General features: G+C 37.7%; 1 protein-coding gene across 2 annotated transcripts in view; it reads left to right on the forward strand.

Moving 5' to 3' along the window:
• CCNY (cyclin Y) overlaps positions 1 to 22,755 on the forward strand; it is a 319,192-nt gene that overhangs the window by 53,882 nt on the left and 242,555 nt on the right. The window lies entirely within an intron of this gene.

Consider the following 22,755-nt stretch of genomic DNA (forward strand, 5'->3'; position numbering starts at 1 on the left):
AAGCTAATAGCTATTCAAGCTAGTTTTCACCACATTTTTATTATTAATTAGTATTTAGTGTATGTAATTTTATTCATTGGCTCCTAAATAGAATAAAAATGTGACTTTAAACAACAGAAACATCACAATCTCAGAGTGACTTAGGTATTGGACAGGAGGTTTTTCAGTCCCATTTCTTGTTGGGTGAAAGAACTACATTCATGCCACTTTTGTGCAAGTAGTGAGCTGAGCCTTTCTTAAGAATTTACAGTAAAAAAGATAACATAACTCAAGTATGCTCTCTTCATAACTAGGAAATTCCAATATGTATTAGCCTAAACTTGTCTTATAATGGAAATTTATCTTCTTTTTTCCTATCCTTACTGGAAACTAAGATTAGATAGATTTCATTTGCCCAAGTTTCAAATTACTGATAAAGAAATGGTATTTTTTATACAGCAGTGGGAAGCACCAAATATCTATTTGGGGACTTTATATTTTTTAAAAACATTTCTCAGTTACTTCTGGTAACAATATGATCCTATCCTTATTGATAAAGTTCAGTTTATATAATACTCTCTGAGTAGTTGACTCATAGTGACTCCCTATTTTTCTTACCTCAGTGAATTCCAGTATCTGTGAAATTAAAAAAATAACTATGATTTTGCTAAGAAGAGGTAGAGATTACTATACAAATACCAAAATATATTATAAAATCAGTATAATTAAAACAGTGTGTTATCGAGGCAGGAATGGATTGATAGATGAATGGAAGAGAATAGAGTCTAGAAATAGACTCTTAAATATATAAGAATTTAGTATATGTTAAAATTAGCATTTCAAATCAATGAGGGAAGAAAGGAATTGTTTAATAATTGGTGCTAAAATAATGGGATAACCATGTGGGGAAATATCGTATTCTTATTTCATAATACATACAAAAATAAAGTCCAAAAGGATTAGAGTTAAACATAAAGATAAATCACTGAGGAGGTACCAGGGTGACTCAGTAGGTTAAGTGTCTGACTCTTGATTTTGGCTCAGATCATGATCTTAGAATTCATGAGATTGAACCCTGCATTGGGCTCACCCTGACAGTGTGAAGCTTGCTTGGGATTCTCTTTTCCTCTCTGCCCCTTCCCAGATTGTGCTCTCTCTCTCTCTCTCTCTCTCTCTCAAAGTAAATAAATAAACATTAAAAAAGTTAAGTCACTGAAGAGAAGATATTCACAATTTTAAAGGAGAGGAAACCAAACCCAGAAACCTGAAAGAAAAATATTAGCTCATGTACATGGGTATGAATGTATAAGCCTGTGTATGTGCGGGTATGTGTGTGTGTATGTCTGAATGAGCTTATGCATAAAAATGTCTGGAAAGATCTATACCAAGCTCTTAACAGTGGTTATTTTTAAGGGGAAGGGTCAGAAAGGACTTTTACTTCCTTTTTTCATGTCTGTTTATGTCATTACTATTTTGTTACAATTAGTATCTGTAACAACTATAATCAGGAAAATTTTTTTTAAGTTTATTCATTTATTTTGAGAGAGAGAGAGAACACCAGCAGGGGAAGGGCAGAGAGAGAAGGAAAAAGAGAATCCCAAGCAGGCTCCAGGCTGTCAGCGCAGTGCCTGTCATGGAGGCTCAAACTCACAAACCACGAGATCATGACCTGAGCCAAAATCAAGAGTGGGACACTTAACCGACTGAGCCACCCAGGTGCTCCAGGAAATTCTTTCAGTTTTTTTTTAAGTTTATTCCGTTTGAGAAGGAGAGAGAGATAGTATAAATGACAGGGAGTGAGAGAACAAAGCAGATTCCAAGCTGATAGCTTGGAGCCTGATGCAGGGTCAGAACCCATGAATCTTGAGATCATGACCTGAGCCAAAACTAACAGCCAGATGCTTAACTGACTGAGCCACCCAATTGCCCCAGAAATTTTTTCATTTTGAAGAATGAGCGCATAATGAATGGATATTGCCTATGCACACATGATGAAATAAAAGCTACCATTTATTGAATGTCAATTATGTGCTAGTTAGCCCCTTTTATGACTGATTTAGGGCCCAACACAACCCCATGAGATAGGTTCTACTTTTAACCTCCTTTATAGCTATTGAAGCAGGAAAAGATTGATAGATTGATGTTAAGACAATTGGAGGAAAGACCTCTCTAGAGAGGTCACACAGCTAGTAAGTGGCAGGATCAGGATTCAAACTCAGACAGTCTGGCTGGCCTTAGAGCTAAGATCTTGATTAGAACACTCTACTAGCAAAAAAGAAAAAAAAATAGGAAAAAAAATAGGACACTCTATTAGCTTTCAGAACAACCATTACCTGAACACAGGCATAATATCCCTTTTTTAATAGATTTATGGTCACTATGTTTAGACATGATGGAGGCCCAACTATGAATATAAACTGAAATATGAATATGTTTTCATCAACACTAGAAAAAGATGTCTGAAAGAGGGTATAAAGACATCCCTGGAAATATCCTAGAGTGGAATCATTTATGTCCTACCCAGGAGAATGAAGGTCTGTGGTGAATTGTAATCATCATTTTGCAGATAGTTCTTCGCTGCGCAGAGCTTTTATGCATTGAATGTCTCTTCTCATTTCTTCAACACCTGAGATATGTGAATCTGACATACAAAGTCTTCTCTTCTGTCCAGAAGCAAGTTTTTATTGCTATCTTTCTATCAAAACAGGTTAATACTTTGTTAATATTTTGAAATCAAGAACAAAGCTGTCAATCTGAGATAAATAATTTGGGAACACCCAAAGGCATCTCAGGAGGAACAATTTATGGTTGACAAATTCAATCTAGATCATAGCCATTGACAACAACATTAATTCCTCAATTAGCAGTAAGAGTGGAGTGACCATGCACACTAAAAGATAATCAAGCCTGAGTAGAAAATTGCATTTTGAGAAGTCCAAATATAAATGCTTATTATAGGTACCATATTCTTAAATCAGTATAACCAAAATAATTTATTAGGAATTAAAGAGACAAGGGAGGAAGAGAAAATGAAAACCATGAGTTTCTATGATATAATATGGGAGAGGACTATTCTATGATAGTCCTCTCTCATAAAACAAATGCACATTGGACTTACAAATGTTTTTTTTTTCTTCCTGGGGATTTTGATCAATGGAAGTTTAGTGATATAGGTTTAAATACATTCATCTCACTTCCCAAGTGGTGTTGGTTTGCGCTGTTCCACAGGCCTTGCTGGCTGCATACAAATCCTCAAGCGGGGCTAGAAAGGAGCGGAGAACGCTTAGTGCACAGTCACTACTCACTGAGAAATCTGAATGTTGTGCCCTGATCTCTTTGCAAGAAAGCCAAGAGTTGGGTTTATATGGGGAATAGTGGGAAGCAAGCTTCCATTGCTCTGTACAGGGCATTCATCACGGTCTGCCTGGGATGAGAGTTAACCAGGAGCAGGAGAGAGACCATTCCTCTTACCTACCGGGTGCTAGCCCTGTACTAGACACCTTGTCAATGATCTGTATCCTGCATCAGAGGCTGAACTTCTAGAGGGTACCAACCTCTCTGACTCTTCTGGTATCTTTGCAGCTCCTCACATGATAGAAGTTCATCAGATATTTATTTAGTTATGGTTAAAAGTTGTACGTTAGAAGTTGTTGAAAGTAAAGCTGAGGAAGTTAAAATGTATAGTGTAATAAGTAAGGATCCACTGCAGATTCTTGAGAAGGCTTTTTTTTTTTTTTTAATGTTTTGGTTAGGTTATTGCAGGGTTTTTCAACCTTGGAACTATGGACATTTGGGACCAGATTTTTTTAAAACTTATTTATTTATTTGAGATGGCAGGGAGAGGCAGAGAGAGAGGGAGAGAGAGAATCCCAAGCAGACTCCACATGTGTCAGCACAGAGCTCAATGCAGGGCTGGAACGCATGAACCATGAGATCATGACCTGAGCTGAAACCAAGAGTCAGACACTTAACCGATTGAGCCACCCAGGCGCCCTGGGGCCACACCCTGGCCCCAGCGTTAAAGGTGTGTGCACTGCCCTGTGGAACAGCGCAAACCAACACCACTTTGGGAAGTGAGATGAATATATTTAAACCCCCAGTTGGGGGCCTGTCCTTGTGCATTGTGGGAGGTCTAGCAAAATCCCTAGCCTCTAGCCACTAGATACCAGTAGCACTCTGCAGGTGCAACAACCAAAAATGTTTTTCAGACATTGCCAAATGTCTCCTGGGGAGCAAAATTGCCACAGCTGGAAACAACTAGGCTGTAAGAGGGAATGGTGACGTTAGAGGCTGGGAATATCAGATGCTCAGATCAGAGGAAGAGGAGCCAAAGAAAGGAGGTAGATGGAAGATAATTAATTCAAGTGTAATTTGATCTAAAGATAGTGACTCATTACTGGTATTATTACAGCTACATGTAGTATTTTGGAGTCTAATACAGAAGTGTTGGGTCGTACTGAACTAAAAATCTAAGGAACAATTCACGAGGGATTCCCTACTGTCTCTTCTGGAAAAATATGAATCCTTACATTGCTTGGAGAAAACCACAGCCAGAGTTGTTATGGAAAGGTTGTGGCCGATTGTCGTTTTGCTGGAATTAACTTCCCCTTTATATAACTGGAAATACCAAATTTAAACATGCACCTTTTAATGCAAATTGTTATTTTATATTTACAAAGCTTTCCGTTTATTGTGCAAGAGAAAACTTTCCTGCGGGTATGCTGTAATTCCCTCCTGCTAAGACGTAGATTATAAAAATCCATGCTGTTACCCTTTGCAGTGTGAAACAACACTCCTTAAAATGTAGTGGATATTATCAAATTGGTTTCAGGAGAGGCTTGAGGGAGCAGGAAAATGAAGTAGATATTAGATGCAAAACAATTTGGTTTTGAAAAAACTGCACACTTGTTGTTTATTCCAGTGACAGGAGCTAATAGTGAGTTCATTGTAACCAACTAATGTTGCAGCATCTGGTATAGTTTTAACAGAACTGCTGCTCAAGGCAGAGATTAGGTGAGGTTTAGGCTGCCCATGGTTTGCTGCCATGCTTCATTTTCTGAATTCTCCTTATTTTCTGCATCTGTAAGAACTAAAGAACAGTCATACTATCTTTCTGTATTTGAGTGTTGATAATTGGGATATGTGGATGCTTCTAGGTATATGTTCATCTGGAAAAGATATTTGTTTGGTGGCCTTTACACCGATGACATGAAATTCTCTGATTGGAATCTGGGTCCTGATACACAATCTTTAGAGGTTCTTGATACATGATCTTTAGAAGTGACAACCCTTGGGACTATGGTGCCAGTCTGGCCCCTTATAAAAGTCCACAGATATGCTTGGGATCACTTACACTGTGTTTCATTTCTACCATGAAACTGGTTGATAAAAGGTGCATGAAATCCACTCATATTTTTCAAAGTGAGTTTCTAGGGTTGGAAAACATCCTGTGTGAGTTTGCACTTTAAATTCTTGTTTTGTGCAGCACCTGGGTGGATCAGTTGGTGAAGCGTCTGACTCTTGGTTTTGGCTCAGGTCATGATCTCACAACTGGTGAGTTTGAGCCCCACATGGGTCTCTGCACTGACAGCACGGAGACTGCTTGGGATTCTCTGTCCCCCTCTCCTTCCGCCCCTCCCCTACTCATGTTCTCTCGCTCTCTCTCTTTCTCTCTCAGAAATAAATAAACATTAAAAAAATAAATTCTTGTTTTATATACCATCTTGAATTTATCATCGGGCACAGTCAGCCCCAACCATTGTGTTTCCTTGTGCAATATTTCAATCTCACAGGACAGTTCTGGTGGAGGAGAGGTCTCCCTGGTGGGGCATTAATGCCCCCAGCCTCTGCTCTAGGTTTCCAGCAGCCTCTTCCCTAGCTTCCAGTCCATCCATTCCAGCATCTCAGGGTAGAACTCTTCCCCTCCTTGTGGGGACCAATAAAGGGCAAGTGCAAAGCAACAATTAATGAAGGTTGTTGGTCATTCAGAATGAGACATCCATACTGGTGGAGGCTATTTGGGAAGATCTGTCCTCCTCTCTGGTGTCCCTTTTTTTCTGTTCGCTATTCCCCCTACTTCTCCCATATTCCTCTATTCCCTTTCTCCCTTCTCTCTTTCCTTTCTTCCTTCATTTCTTCATCTGTTTCAGGTGCTGTAACAAAATACTGTAGGCTAAGTCCTTTATAAACAATAGAAATTTATTTCTCACAGTGCTGGAGGCTGGAAGTCTAAGATCAGAGAGCCAGCAGGGTAGGGTTAAGACTCTCTTGGGGTCACTTGTTGTGTCCTTGCATGTTGGAAGGGGCTAGGGAGCTCTCTTGGGCCTGTTATAAGGGCACTAATGCCATTCGTGAGGTCTGAGTCTTTATAATCTAATCACCTCTAGGCCCCGCTTCCTAGTATCATCACTTTGGTCATTAGGACTTAACATATTAATTTGTAAGGGGACACAAACATTTACACTATAACAATTTCCTATATGATATAACAACCTTCAGGTTGCAAAGCATCCAACAATAATCTTGGCTTCTGCGTATAATTCTGATTTCTTTTAGGATGCTCTTTAAGAAAAAGTTTAGTCTTTAGGGGGCCAGGAAGGTGGCAGCAGTTCTATTTCAAATAGTTTTTTAGGTTCTTTTCCTCTCAATAGTTTTTATAAAAAGTAATCTCTATGCTCAACGTGGGGCTCGCACTGAGAACCCCAAGATCAAGAGTCACATGCACGCACTACCTACTGAGCCAGTCAGGCACCTCTCCTCTCAAATAGTTTTAAACAACGTGTCTGGGAGTTCAACCATCTGCTATAAGGGAATTGTACCAAATACTGAGTACTCTCATCCCTACCCCAGTGGGTGGGATCCCACGCCCTGGGGAGCAGCAGACTGTAGCACACCTGGTCCCTGGGCCAGACTTCAGGGTCTCACCTCTACTGCTCACTAGCATCCTGGATTTCAGGCCTCTGTTCCCTGATTCCTAACACAGCAGCGACAACAGCAAGCTGTCATCAGGTTGTTACGAGGGTTAAATAGTTTATCAATATAAAGTGCTAGCCCATAGTTCACACTCAATAAATGTCAGGTATAATGATATCACCATCCTTGTCCTCAAGGAACTTGTAAACTAGGGGAAATGGGACAACAGACATGAAAGATTTACAAAAGAGAGTCTGTCATAAAGTTTTACGTGTTAGGGTTTAAATGTCACAGGAGTTTAAAGAAGAATGAAATTTTTCAGGGTCTGTGGTCAGGTAATGTTAATAGAGGCTGAAGGTTGTTGAGGCCAACATACACTAAGCACTTACTACTTCTATTACTCAGTCACCCAACTGAGCGTTTACCCCATGATATTCACTTTGCTAACCATGCTTTGCTACTCTGAAGAAGAGGCATAGTTATGATCTCTGTGCTGGGTGCTGGGCTAAATAACCCTTCTATACATTGTGCCATTCAATCCTTTCAACACCCCTAGAATTAGGTGGTCATATCTCCATTTTACATATGAAGACACTGAAGTTCAGAGATGTTAGTTTCTTTAAGGTGACAGTGGTAATAAATGACAGAGCTGGGACTGGAGCACAGGTTATCTGATGGAAGAGCATGCAAAAAGAGGGGTGTGTAAGGTGTGAAAGGCTGACTGAAATAGGTGTGGAGGGCAGGAAACCAATGAAGCCAATTCTAGTGGGAACAGAGAGTCTACTGGGAGCTAGAGATAAAATGGGATTGCTATGGATGGTCTCCTTAGAAAGACACCACAGGGCAAGTAAAGGTGCTTGGACTTCACCTGGTGGCAGTGGGAAGCTCACTGGCTCCTAAGCCCTGGAGAGAGAAACATGATGAAACAAGTTATTACCGAGTTTAGCCTGGCTCCAGCCTAATGGGCAGTGGCACATTAGAAGGGTCAATTTTGGCTTGAGAAGGCAGACAGGCAAAGGAAGTAGGATGGATGCAGGTGTGAGCTGATGAGGGCCCAGAGCAGGGTGTGCTGAAGAGAACAAAGAGGAAACATCAGATCTATGGGACTCCTTAAAGGCAAATTGCCAGGTCTCTGTGCCAGCTTGGATGAGGATGGTACACGAGAGAGGAAGGATCAGAATGTTCCAGAATTTCTTGCCCTAGCAGTACTGAAAATAGTGATGTTTCTGATGAAGCAATGAAAATCAGGAAGATATGTGGCGAAGGCTTTTTGTTGCTGTTGTTTTATGTACATTGAGCTTAAAGCTGCCTCTGGGAACCCTGTAAAACATTTGGGCTAATGGAGATTGGAGTATGCATGAGAAGTCAAGGCTGGAGACAAAGATTTGAGAATCAGCCATGTGGAGAAAAAAAGGATATATCTCTAAGGCAATGATAATGCATAGGGTTAGGTGCCAAAACAAGGAAAAGAGGCTGCAAAGGGAAAGAGAGTGATTGTTTTGGATAGTTATGGGAAAATCAAGAAAATAGAAAAAATAACGGCACCCTATATAAGACAGGTCAGAAGGTGATCACTTGGGCTCTTTGAGGAAGGAAGCTCATGGGCTCAGTAGATTGTGAAGGTGGAGAGAGGCCACACAGAAAGAAGTAGGTGGGGGAGGAATGGAAGGGAGTGAGCAGAGATGATGGAGAATCTACAGACTTCCAGGAGTTGAGAATTAGGATAGGCCTACTGTGGAAGGGGACACAGGGCCAAAGGAAGGTTGTCTCTGTTTCTTTGTAGAATTAAATGGTGTGGGGATGTTTGAAGGCATGTGATTGGCCGTGGACAGGGAGAATTTGAATTATGAAACAGATAGGTTTAACATAAAAAACTTTGGGGAGGGGATCTTTTTGCAGTTTTCTTAAATGGAAGTGGGGACAGTTCAGACCATGCCTCCGACTCAAACAGAAGTGGAGATTTTTCATTGACTTTATCACAGTGACCGCCAAGCCTTTTTTTTTTTTTTTTTGGTTGCTTATATCTAGTAGTATAATTTTTTTTGAGAATTCAGTTTCAATATATACATATTTAATTTTGAATTTTATATACATATACTACCATGATTAGCTAATATCTCAAGGTACATCATTCACCAGGGTGAGCACATTACTAAAAATGTGGATATAATTTTATAATTCAAATGTTGTTCTTGGGGCTCCTGGGTGGGTCAGTCAGTTAAGCATCCAACTCTTGATTTTGGCCCAGGTCATGATCTCATGATTCATGGGATCGAGTCCCTCATCAGGCCCTGCACTGACAGCACAGAATCCCTGCTTGGGATTCTCTCTCTTCCTCTCTCTCTGCTCATCTCTCTCTTTCTCTTTCTCTCAAAATAAATAAATAAACTTAAAAAAAATGTTGTTCTTGATAATTTAGAATTATTTTGGGGTGATTTCCTATTAGAATTGATTATGTTGTCATTGTTTTTACCTTGTACTTGGCTGAGGGTTTGTTTAGTAAAGCTATGTAACATAATCCATATTAACTAGGTCTTTGCAAACTCCTGTCTTTAGAAAGTGGGCCCCACACCTTCTTCAGGGAATCACACATCCTATTCTTCACCCATGGCTGTCTAATGTAGGACTGCGTGAGTATACCAGGGTCAGTCTATATATTAAACATTCATACAGCCTAATTCTCCTCTCCCTCCCTCTTTCCCCCTCTACCTTCCTTCCTTGCTATGAAATGGATATCCATAGATGCTCTACTATTTTCTCTTACCTCCCAATAAATCATCTTACCTTGGGGTATGTGCCCCCACCCCTGCCTTGGAGAACACAACTTTAGAGAGTGAAAAACTGAGGAAATGGGAGAATCACACTTATTATTATTACAACGCAGCACTTCTTTTTTGTTTAGTTAGGTTTTATGCTTCGGACTGGGAATCAGGAACTTGGGTCTTAACTTTCTCTTTGTCTACAACTTGTATACTATGCCCTAGGGCAAGCTCCTTTACCTCCCTGTGCCTCAATTTCCTAATTTACATACCAGGGATGAAAAGACCTGTCATACCTTACTTAAATGGCTGCATAGGTTCTCATGGACTAATGTATGTGAAAGTGTTACAAAAACTGGAAAATGGCCAAATGCATTGCAGTTTCATCTCTAGATTCCACATGGTACACCATTCCCCCCCCCCCCCCAAAATTCTTTACAATGTAGCAAATCCTTTGATCATTATTACTTCAAGTCACTGAAGTGTAATGCTTACAGGCAGAACTATGCTTCTTGTTAGCTAGCAATGCTTACACATTGCTTTCTGGGGTCACTGGGCATATAACTGTTACTTCCCTGAGGTCCCTTCTGTTTCACATTGTCTCGCAAAAGCCCTGTTTTTCCTGTCAACAAAGTCTCATGCCTGCACTTCCTGCCTGTTTGATGGGCAAGTGTCTCCAGATGGTTCCCCTTAGTATGGACTCTGCCAGGCACACCCAAAGCCCAATCTATACACCACTCAGACAATTCAGAACACAGAAAGATACCACACAACTTGCTTTGCTTAAATAACAAAGATGAAAGTAAAACAATTTTTTTGTGTGGGGCTAGAATCATTTTTGAATAATTTTTTCTGATGATTCAATGTTTGGAAAATTTAGGAAAGAGAGATAAACAGAAAAAAAAATGACCTGTATTCCCAACCTCTTTGAACATTTTGGTGTAAATGGTACCATTTCTCCCTTCTATTAATAGGAATAAAATCATTGTTTAGTAATATTATTTTAAAATATGTAATAACATACAGTGTATCTTGTTATTAAATATTCCTTTCTAATATGATTTTTAATGGTGCATTATATTCCATTGAATGGATCATATTTACTTAACAATAGGCTATTGTTGAACACTTGGTGGTATTTTGCCTGCAGAGTAGCAGAGCTGGCCAGTGGGCAGGGATGGGAAGTGAAAGACACAGAGGGTTTCCCCTGAGCAGATACTGCAAAGAAGATACTCAGGTGAACCTTTCCCCTGTGTTCTTTTTCACTCATTTCCTTAATGGTAGAACTTAGCCACATGTTCACTACTGCAATGCATATCTCATATAGCTGTATTTTTTAATAAGTTTATTTATTTGTTTGTTTGGAGAGAGTGACAGAGAGAGACAGAGAGGGAGAGAGAGAGAGAGAGTGCATATGCGTGAGTGAAGGAGGGGCAAAGAGAGAGGGAAGGGAGAATCCCAAGCAGGCTCTGTACTGTCAGCTCACAGTGGAGCTTGATCTCACAAACCGAACTGTGAGATCATGACCCTAGCTGAAATCAAGAGTCAGCTGGTCACTTAACCAACTGAGCCACCCAGGTGCTCCATCATATATCTCTCTTTTTAAATGTATCAATGATTACTTCTTTTGGGTGAACTCATAGACATGGAAATTTAGGATTAACTGGCTTATAATATTCTAAGGCTTTTGATGAGTATTGATTGCAAAATTGTCAAAGTTAGAACCAACTTATATTTCCTGGAGTAATGTAAAATACTCTTCATCTCTTCAGTGTTATTGCCAACATTGGGTGTAATTTTAATGTTTATTTATTTTTGAGACAGAGAAAGTGGGGGAGGGGCAGAGAGGGAGACAGAGGATCCAAAACAGGCTCTGTGCTGACAGCAGGGGCTGACATGTGGGGCTTGAACCCACGATCATTACCTGAGCTGAGTCAGACACTTAACTGACTGAGCCACCTGGGTGCTCCTTGCATGTAATTTTCTTTAAACATATTTAAAGAAATATTGACCCCAAATGGCAGAAGACAGAAATAATAAAGATTAGAGAAGAAATCAATGTTATAAAAGACAAAAAGCAAAAAACAGTAGAACAGATCAATGAAACTAGAAGCTGATTCCTTGAAAGAATTAACAAAATTGATAAACCCCTAGCCAGTTTGTTCAAAAAGAAAGAGGAAAGGACTCAAATAAATAAAATCAAGAATGAAAGAGGAGAGATCACAACCAACACTGCAGAAACACACACAATATTAAGAGAATATTATGAGCAGTTATATGCCAATAAATTGGGCAACCTGTAATAAATGGACAAATTCCTAGAAACATATAAACTACCAAAACTGAAATGGGAAGAAATAGAAAATTTGAACAGACCCATAATCAGTAAAGAATCAGTAACCAAAAACCTCTCAAAAAACAAGAGTCCAGGGCCAGATGACTTTCCAGGGGAATTCTACCAAACATTTAAAGAAGAGTTAACACCTATACTTTTGAAGCTGTTCCAAAAAATAGAAATGGAAGAAAATTTTCCAAACTCATTCTATGAGGCCAGCATTACCTTGATTTCAAAATCAGACAAAGACCCCACTGAGACTAATTTTGCTGATGAACATTGATGCAAAAATTCTCAACAAGATACTAGCCAACTGGATCCAACAATACATTAAAAAAATTATTCACCATGATCAAGTGGGATTTATACCAGGGATACAGGGCTGGTTCAATATTTGCAAATTGATCAATGTGATATATCACATTAATAAAAGGACAAGAACCACATGACCCTCTCAATAGATGCAGAGAAAGCATTTAAATACAACATCCTCTCTTGATAAAAACCTTCAAGAAAGTAGGAATAAATAGAAAGATCATACCTCAAGATCATAAAAGCCACATACAAAAGACCCACCACTAATATCATCCTCAATGGAGAAAAACTGAGAGCTTTCCTCCTAAGGTCAGGAACAAGACACAAGGATGTCTACTCTCGCCACTGTTATTCAATATAGTTTTGGAAGTCCTGGACTCAGCAATCAGACAACATAAGAAATAAAAGGATTCTGAATCAGCAATGAGGAAGTCAAACTTTAAAGATTCCACCAAGGGGAGCTTGGGTGGCTCAGTTGGTTAAGTGTCCGACTTCAGCTCAGGTTATGATCTTGCAGTCTGTGAGTTTAAGCCCTGCGTCAGGCTCTGTGCTGACAGCTTGCTCAGAGCCTGGAGGCTGCTCAGGATTCCGTCTCCCTTTCTCTCTGCCTCTCCCTGACTCATACTCTGTCTCTGTCTCTCTCAAAAATAAATAAACATTAAACAAAAAAAATTTTTTAAAAGATTCCACCAAAAAACTGCTAAAATTGATCCATGAATTCAGCCAAGTCACAGGTTATAAAATCAAAGCATAGAAATCCGTTGTATTTCTATACACCAATAATGAAGCAGCAGAAAGAGAAATCAAGTAATTGATCCTATTTACAATTGCACTAAAACCCATAAAATACCAAGGAATAACCACAACCAAAGAGGTGAAAGATCTATACACTAAAAACTATAGAAAGCTTATGAAAGAAATTGAAGAAGACACAAAAAAATGGAAAAATATTCCATGCTCATGTATTGGAAGAAAAAATATTGTTAAAATGTCAATACTACCCAGAACAATCTACATATTCAATGCATTACCTATCAAAATAACACCAGCATTCTTCACAAAGTTAGAACAAACAATCCTAAAATTTGTATGGAACCAGAAAAGGCCCTGAATAACCAAAGGTATCCTGAAAAAGAAAACCAAAGCTGGAAGCATCACAATTCCAGACTTCAAGATATATCACAAAACTGTAATCATCAAGACAGTATGGTACTGGGACAAAAACAGATACTCAGATCAATGGAACAGAACAGAGAATCCAGAAATGGACCCACAAACGTATGGCTAACTAATCTTTGACAAATCAGGAAAGAATATCCAATGGAATAAAGACAGTCTCTTCAGCAAGTGGTGATGGGAAAACTGGGCAGCGACATGCAGAAGAATGAACCTGGACCACTTTCTTACACCATATACAAAAATAAACTCAAAATGGATGAAAGACCTAAACATAAGACAGGAAACCATCAAAATCCTCAAGGAGAAAGCAGGCAAAAACCTCCTTGACCGCAGCCGCAGCAACTTCTTATTCAACATGTCTCTGGAGGCAAGGGAAACAAAAGCAAAAATGAACTACTGGGACCTCATCAAAATAAAAAGCTTCTGCACAGCAAAGGAAACAATCAGCAAAACTAAAAGGCAACTGACAGAATGGGAGAAGATATTTGCAAATGACATATCAGATAAAGGGTTAGTATCCAAAATCTATAAAGAACTTATCAAACTCAATACCCAAAAAACAAATAATCCAGTGAAGAAATGGGCAAAAGACATACGTAGACATTCTCCAAAGAAGACATCCAGATGGCCAACTGACACATGAAAAAATGCTCAACATCACTCATCATCAGGGGAATAGAAATCAAAACTACAATGAGATACCACCTCATACCAGTCAGAATGGCTAAAATTAACAACTCAGGCAACAACAGATGTTGGCAAGGATGTGGAGAAAGAGGAGCCCTATTGCACTGCTGGTGGGAATGCAAACTGGTGCAGTTGGAAAAGTGTGGAGGTTCTTGAAGAAATTAAAAATAGAATTACCCTATCACCCAGAAACTACACTACTATGTACTTATCCAAAGAATATAGGTGTGCTGTTTTGAAGGGGCACTCACACCCCAATGGTTATAGCACCATTATTGACAATAGCAAAAGTAAGGAAAGAGTCCAAATGTCCATTGACAGATGAATGGATAAAGATGTGGTACACACACACACACACACACAACACACACACACACACAAACACACTGGAGTATTACTCAGCAATCAAAAATAATGAAATCTTGCCATTTGCGACAACATGGATGGGGCTAGAGTGTATTATGCTAAGTGAAGTTAGTCAGTCAGAGAAAGACAAGTATCATATAACTTCACTCATATGTGGAACTGAAGATACAAAACAGATGAACATAAGGGAAAGGAAGCAAAAATAATATAAAAACATGGAGGGAGACAAAACATAAAAAACTTTTAAATATAGAGAACAAACTGAGGGTTGCTGGAGGGGTTGTGGGTAAGGGAATGGGCTATTTAAATAGGTAAGGGGCACTAAGGAAGATATGTTGGGATGAGCACTGGGTGTTATATGTAGGGGATGAATCACTGGATTCTACTCCTCAAATCATTATTGCACTATATGCTAACTAATTTGGATGCAAATTAAATAAACAAAAAATAAAAAAAACAAACAAGCATACTTTTCAGCGGGAATACTTCTGTTTGTTTACTAAGTTGTCCTATGGGTATCTTGCCAAAGAAACTTCTTGGTTTTTGGACTCTATTAGATGGTTATGAAACTGTTTATGTTCTTGTTTACTTTTAAGGGAATAACTGCAGCAATGAGGAATGAAAGCCGAACATACCAAGATAGTGTAGTACAATCACAACTGAATACCAGGATGTGTTGATAAAGCATTCTGATAGACAAGAAATCAATAACTGATGTATTGGTTAGAGGATGTTTTACGTTACAAAGTGTACGGACTAACATTTAAACATGAGAAATTTATTAAAGATGAATTTAAAAAATTATGATTTTGAACCTAGGTGCATTTCTGAAGATTAACCATGCCAATTACCTAATTCTTTTGTATAGATCATGAGGTGACTCCTAGATTTTAGGGAAATAGCTGCTTTTAAAAAATTTTTTTTTCTTAATGTTTATTTATTCATGAGAGAGAGAGAGCGTGAGTGGGGGAGAGGCAGAGAGAGAGGGAGACACAGAATCTGAAGCAGGCTCCAGGATCTGAGCTGTCGGCACACAGTCTAATGCGGGGCTCGAACTCACGAACTGTAAGATCATGACCTGAGCTGAAGTCAGATGCTTAACCTACTAAGCCGCCCCGGAAATAGCTTCTTGATGTTTGATGTCTGAATTTAATCTCTATATAACAGATCTCCCACCAACCATGATTCTGGCTGCTAACAATATTTGATACCACAAATCAAGTTTGCCAAGGCACTGAAGTGACTCAAAATCGGTTAACAGTGGCAAATCAATATCTGACATATTACAGTATTATCTTTTCTATATTCTCACACTAAGGGCTGATTTGTGTTCTCACCCCTTCCATAACATGGGAGAACCCTCCTCATGTGACAGAAACTCTGTGTGTGAGGAACCATGAAGTTAAAAAGACAACCCATAGAATGGGAGAAAATACTTACAAATGATATATATGATAAATGTCTTATTTCCAGAATATGTAGAGAACTCTTACAACTCAGTAACATAAAGATAAATAACCTAGTTTTAAAGTAGGCAAAGGACATGAATAGACATTTCTCCAAAAAATATACACAAAGTCCCAATAAGCACACAAAAAGATACTGAACTTCATGCAAATCAAAATCACAATAAGATGCCACTTCATACCCAATGGAAGGCTATAGTGAAAAACAGGCAATAACAAATGTTGATAAGAATGTAGAGAAACTGGAATCCGCATTCATTGTGGATGAGAATTGTAAAATGGTGCAGCCATATTGGAAAAGTTTTGTCATTCCTTGAAATTTAAACATGGAGTTACTATATGACCCTGTTAGATATCTATCCCATTCCACTGTTAGATATCTACCCCATTCCAATCTATAACAATTCCACTGTTAGATATCTATCCAGGAGAAATGAAAACATATGTCCACACTTGTGTGGACATATAATTCTCAAAGCAGAATTATTTATAATAACCAAAAAGTGAAAACCACACAATGCCCATCAATTAATGATTGGATAAACAAGGGTATATCCATACAAGGAATTTTATTTGGTGACAAAAAGGAATGAAGTATTGATAAATTACACAACATTGATGAACCTCACTATATGCCAACCTCAATTATTCAAAATGAAAGATGCCAGTTGCAACAGATCGCATATTATATGATGATTTATATGAAATGTCTAGAATAGACAAGTCCACAGACACATAAAGCAGATTACTGGCCTAGACCTGGAAGGGGTAGGGAGAGTAGGAATGGTGAATGATTGCTAATTGGTTCCTTTGGGGATGTGTAAAGGTTCTAAAATTAGATTATGGTGATGGATGCACAAGTCTGTAAATATATTAAAAACCATTGGCTTGTACAGTTTAAACAGCTGAATTTTATGGCTTGTAAGTTATATCTCAATAAGGTGGCTAAAAAAGTGAACATAGTTTCAGGGACAATATGAAGTCGTTTCACATATATGAAACCAAGTTCCCAGAAAGGGGAAGGTGAGTAACAGATGGCTAAAAAACTTCTCAGATTTAATGAAAACTATAAACCACACACCAGGAAGCCCAAGGAATCCCATGCAGAATAAATACACATATTTGCATCACAAACTGAGGTATATCACAGAAAAATTGCTTAAAACAAGTGATTAAGAGAAATATCTTAAAAGCAGCCAGAGAAGGGGAAAACACATTACAAACAGAGGAATGTAGATAAAAATTATAGCAGACTTCTCAGCAGATATATGCAAGAAAAAGTGAAATGACTCTAAAATGCTGAAAGAATAAAAAATCAATTTAGAATCCTATATCCAGTAAAAATATTCTTCAAAACAAAAGCAAACTTTTAAATAAACAAAAATGGAAACTTTGTCACCTGCTACTTGAACTAGAAGAAATGTTAAAGTTCTTCAGGCAAAAGGAAAATGCTATCTGATGGAAAACTTGAATTTACACAAAGGAATGAAGAGTACCAGAAATGGTCAATATGTGAATATAAAATAATTTTTGTATCAATTTATTCATTTCTTCAGTGGTAACTGATCAAAGCAAAAATAAACAAAAAACAACAACAACAAAAGCACATCATAACACATGTGGAAATAAAATGTACAACAAGGGCTCAAAGGACAAGAGAGGAAAAATGCAAGCATAATATTGTAAGAGTCTTACATATCTTATATAAGACATGGAATAATATTATTTCAATGTAGATTGAATAAGTTAAAGAACAATATTGTAAATCTTAGAGCAACCATTAATAATTAGGACAAAGGGAAATAGTTTATTAACTACTAGTGGAAGTAAAATGGGCTTTTAAAAAACAACCCAAAAGAAGGTAGGAAAAGAAACAAGAACAATGTAGATTTGGAAGTTCATCAAGAAGACATAAAAATACTAAATCTGCATGTGCCTAAAACAGAGCTTCAAAACATATGAAGGAAAAACTGATAGAAGTGCAAAGAGAAACAGACAAATGTATAGTTGAGGACTTCATTTCCCCTCTCCTAGTATTTGATAGAAAAAATAGAAAATCATTAATGATATAGATGATTTGAACAATCCTACTAAACAACTGGATCTAATTTATATTTATAGTATGTTTAGCCCAACAACAGTAAAACACATTTTTTTCAAGTGCACATGAAACATTTACTAAAATAGATCAAAAGCTGGGTCATATAATACGCTTCATCATATTTAAAAAGATTGAAATAATTATAGATCGCATTTTCTGAAAACATGGAATTATCTGAAATTATTTAGAAAATCCTAAAATATTTTAAAATCAAACAACAAAACATTCAAATTAAATAGGCTATGGGTAGGAGAAATCACATATTATAAAACATTTTGACCTGAATGAAAATTTTAAAATACGCCAAAATTTGTAGGATAAAAAGAATACTTAGACGAAAATGCGTAATTTTAAATGCTCATGTTATAAAAGAAGAAAGTGCTAAAATCAATCTAAGTCTCCATATTAAGAAGCCAGAAAAAGGGTAGCAAATTAAATCAAAGTAAAAGGGAGGAAATCATAAATATAGGAGTTAAATGTGATAAAGTAGGAAACAAAATAATAGTAACACAGAATAGATATTAGAAAATCAATAAAGCCTAATAAAACCTCTTTGGAAAATGAGAAACTTGATAAACCTGTAGCCAGACCAGTTATGGGAGAAAGAGGGAGAGAGAGAGAAAAAGAAAAAAAAAAAATGACCATTAGTAGAAAAAAGACAGGACAATACCACAGATCTTGCAACCATTAAAAAAAATAAAGGAATATTACAACAAAAAATATAACAAATATAACAACATAGGTGTTGTTACAACAAATTCTTTGAAAGTCATTAACAATAGTGACTCAAGAAAAAAGAGAAAATCTGAGTAGCCCTATATTCACTAAAGATTAGTAATTAAAATTAATAATTAAAATAAAGATAAAACTCATTCATTAAAAGCTACCCACAAAAAAACCTCCAGGCTCAGATGGATTCACTAGTAAATTCTACCAAACATTTAAGAAAGAAGTAATACCAACTGTGTACAAACCGTTTCCAAAAAAGAGAGAACATTTCTCCACTTTTTTTTTTTTTTGAGGCCAATGACAGTACAAGAAAACTAGTAACTGATACACCTCATTGAACATAGATGCAAAAATTCTTTTTTTAAATTAATTAATTTTTAAGTTTTTAATGTTTATTTATTTTTGAGAGAGATGAGAGACAGAGCATGAGTTGGGAAGGGGCAGAGAGAGAGAGGGAGACACAGAATCTGAGGCAGGCTATAGGCTCTGAGCTGTCAGCACAGGGCCCAATGCGGGGCTTGAACTCATGAACCCTGAAATCATGACCTGAGCCAAAGTTGGATGCTCAAACCAACTGAGCCACCCAGGAGGCCCAAATTCTTTTTTTTAAATTTTATTTATTTATTTTGGAAGACAGAGAGCATAAGCAGGGGAGGGGGAGAAAGAGAGAGGGAGAGCGCGAGAGTGGGTGCGCATGTGAGAATCCCAAGAAGGCTCTACACAAGGGGCTTGAACTCATGAACCCTGAAATCATGACCTTAGCTGAAATCAAAAGGCGATGCTCAACCAACTCAGCCACCCAGGTGCTGTAGATGCAAAAATTCTTAATGAATCCCAAAACACATCCCTTTGCATGTATATTCATAGGGATATATAATTTTTCATGAATCAAATGATACATTCAGGAATGTAATCTGCTTTTCCCCCTCAACATTTCATGGTTCTCTAAAATAAGTATATATATATATATATATATATATATATATATATATATACATCTTTAGTTTTATGACTTCATAGATCCTACTGTATGTAGCAGAATTTACTTAACTAGTCATTGCTTCAAGGGCATTTAGGTTGCATCCAGTTTTTTCACAATTATAAATTAAATGGCAATAATTACCATATTTCACACAAATAACATCTATGAATTTTAATATTCTTTTCAAATATTTTTTAAATCAGTTCTACAGATTTGTGAGTGGATAAAACTGTTAACAAGAGTGGAAGTATTTTTATTTCCTGAGAAGGAAAACCTTTTTCTACTCTATTCACAATATTACCATGTGCACCTTTTAGAGTATGGGAGAGGGAACCTAAATCTTATTCCTCTCATCTGTTTAGCGCTTTAAAAAAATTTTTTTTAACACTTATTTATTTTTGAGAGAGAGAGCGAGAGCGAGTGAGCAGGGAAGGGACAGAGAGAGAGAGGGAGACAGAATCTGAAGCAGGCTTCAGGCTCTGAGCTGTCAGCAGCACAGAGCCCAACATGGGGCTGGAACCCATGAGCCATGAGATCGTGACCTGAGTCAAAGTCAGCCACTTAACCAACTGAGCCACACAGGTGCCCCCTGTTTAGCACTTTATATACAGAAGTGTCCCAAAGCAGAGTTGTGACCTATGCATTCTTGGAGCAGGTTAAAGTAGTGGAAGGTCTTAGGTCTGAGTCTTCTCTGCACTGATTTTACTGTTTTTCACCTGAGCCCCTCCCCCATCACTTGGTGCACCCCTCCTCCATCAGGTTGTCCTCTGAGTACCCCAGGCCCACCACAGTGCCTCCTGGCTGAGCTCCACTCAGAGTGCGTCTTGTTCTCTCATGGCTTTTTCTCTAGTCCCTCTGAGTTTTGTGAGTGAAGATGTTGCCCTGTGTTCTACCTTTGGAGCCTTGAGAAGTGATCCATCTGGCTAATCAGATGTATTAACTGGTACTGTGCTAGTAGAGAACAGTAACATTTTCATGTGTGAATAACCCAAATAACACTTATCAAAGGCAAAATGAGACTAAAGCCTTATTGCCAAGGGAGGCCAATGGGGAATTTCAAGCATCCTGTTAGGCAGTTGATGGATTATCACCAAGCAAAGGGGGGACTTTGCATCTTCAGGCCACACTATTGAGGGAGGTGCCAGCTTCTCTCCAGCCCAGTATCATAGCAAGAAGTATTCAGAACTTATGAAATTGATCTCATTTTCAAACAGAAGACCCAATCCTTGGGGCTGATGCTAAAAGGTATAGATATGAAACGGGACTAAAGGCAGAAGGTACAGATTTTCACTGCTTTCCTTGCATCACTCATTGTTTTTCTTGGTATTTACCATACAATGACTGTTCAACATTCATTAAAACTTAGCGTCACATATCCTGCCAAGGTAAAGTTCCCAAGAAATGCAGAAGGATAGCAACTAAGTAACAGAAAGAAGTTTCTATTAGGTTTGTAACAATCATGGCTCTTGAAGGTCTTGGGATAAGGTGACATTATGAAGAAACATTGCAGGTTATTATCAGCTATAAGTTCACCTGCTGGACAGAAGGAAAATAGAAATAACAGGACACACTGAAGCAATTCAGAACTTGGAAAAACAACATGCTGAAGAATTGTCAGGACTGAATTTAGAACACAGCTCTCTATATGCAGCCTCCCTTTGTTAGATGTATAAAACCACTGTGGTCCATCATAGGGAAACTAAGATTGACACAATTACTGCTTCCGGAGATTTACCTGACAGTCAGTACCTTGATGCCTGTTAGGTGTTTATTTTCATAATACGGGGGCGACAAAAAAATAAGACAAGTTCTGTTCTCTACTTCAGAGTTTACTTGGAGAGAGGTGGGTAAAATATAATAAATCCTGGGGTAAAGGTGTGTATAAAATGTTGTCAGAGACAATGGAAACTCACCCAATTACAGATCATAGAATGGCCAGAAGTTCCTTTCTGAGCTTTGAGTTTCAGTAAGGAAACAATTGCAAAATGGCATAAACTCTCTAAAATGTTATATGGCAACACTTATCAAGAGATTTTAAGATGTTCCTATCTGGTCAAAATGACTCAGACTAATTCCTTTTATGGAAATAAGTAGATGCAAAAAAGATCAGTATATCAAAATGCACACCTCAGAACTGTTTATTATACTGAAAAGAAACAAATGGAATGTCCAATAATTGTGGAATGTTTAATGAGTTATGGCACATCTATATAGGATATATTTTGCTGTTGTGATAGTTTTTAAAAACTGTTAACTGGTTTGGGAAAGTACTTAAGACACTAAAAAAATTGGAGGCTATAAAGTTTATATATATATATATATATATATATATATATATATAATATGATCACATTATCATAAAAGAAAATATATGGGAAATGATCAAATGGCTGAAGGAAATCATGCTCCCCTCAAAAAAGGGGAAAGTATTAACAAAACACTGAATGAGAGCTAATACGAAGGAAATGTTATTAATCTCTGACTTTAAATAGAGTAAATCCAGTGGTGTTTTCTGTGCCTTGCACATCATCTCAACAATGTTCTCAAAGAGGCTCTTAAGCTTCTAAGCTCTTAGATTTTTTTCTCATTTAGTTAAAAAAAAAAAAGGTCTGTTACAGGCCTGCTTATCTGCAACTGGGCATGTTTCCAAGCTCACATATATATATATTTCTAGAATGATGTGGGAAAACTGGAACCAGAATGACTGTTTAAAAGACCTCCTGTAGAAGTTATAAGAAGTATTTTGAAATCAACAATCTTTCTTTTTCTTTTTTAAACAAGTATTACTTTTTCCTTTTAAACCGTTTTCAGTGGGAAGCTAAACTAGATAATGAATTCGTGACAGAGTGTAATTGCTGTTATTTTCTTTCAGATGCTATGAAAAGTGAAAGGATGTGTACCTCCTAATAGAAAGAATGAATAACATTTGTGAAGTGAATAACTGG

This window comes from Prionailurus viverrinus, chromosome B4, assembly GCF_022837055.1.
Source record: "Prionailurus viverrinus isolate Anna chromosome B4, UM_Priviv_1.0, whole genome shotgun sequence".
Taxonomy (NCBI): domain Eukaryota; kingdom Metazoa; phylum Chordata; class Mammalia; order Carnivora; family Felidae; genus Prionailurus; species Prionailurus viverrinus.